The sequence below is a fragment of the Etheostoma cragini genome, unplaced genomic scaffold (assembly GCF_013103735.1).
Source record: "Etheostoma cragini isolate CJK2018 unplaced genomic scaffold, CSU_Ecrag_1.0 ScbMSFa_2214, whole genome shotgun sequence".
Lineage (NCBI taxonomy): Eukaryota > Metazoa > Chordata > Actinopteri > Perciformes > Percidae > Etheostoma > Etheostoma cragini.
Window position 1 is genome coordinate 575 of NW_023266352.1, and position 307 is coordinate 881.

At 41.0% G+C, this 307-nt stretch overlaps 1 long non-coding RNA gene across 1 annotated transcript in view; it reads left to right on the plus strand.

The window, feature by feature from the left end:
• LOC117940321 overlaps window positions 1–307 on the plus strand; it is a 1,172-nt gene that overhangs the window by 144 nt on the left and 721 nt on the right. The window contains exon 2 of the long non-coding RNA XR_004655744.1: window positions 43–129. This is a non-coding gene — a long non-coding RNA (uncharacterized LOC117940321). The remainder of the gene's footprint in view (window positions 1–42; window positions 130–307) is intronic.

A 307-nucleotide genomic window follows, 5' to 3' on the forward strand; every position in this document is an offset into this window, starting at 1 on the left:
GAGCTACTTACAGACACTAACTGAATTTATTTTGTGCTACAGATGTGTCTCCCAATGATATCTCCATGAAGAGGGCCTATGCACTTCTCCAGCCAATGGAGTCCAAGTTGATCCAAGCTGCTAAAGAAGGTGAGCAGGTTCATTGAAACCCTATTGGGAAAATGTTGCAATTGTGTTTACAGCTGAGGTTCTTTGTTGCACAATGTAGAAAACTAAGGTTAAGTTGTCCGGCTTTTGGAATAGGTATTCCAACCCATGTTTAATTTAAGCTACTTTGACCATACAATGTGGGTATACAGCTGGCTTC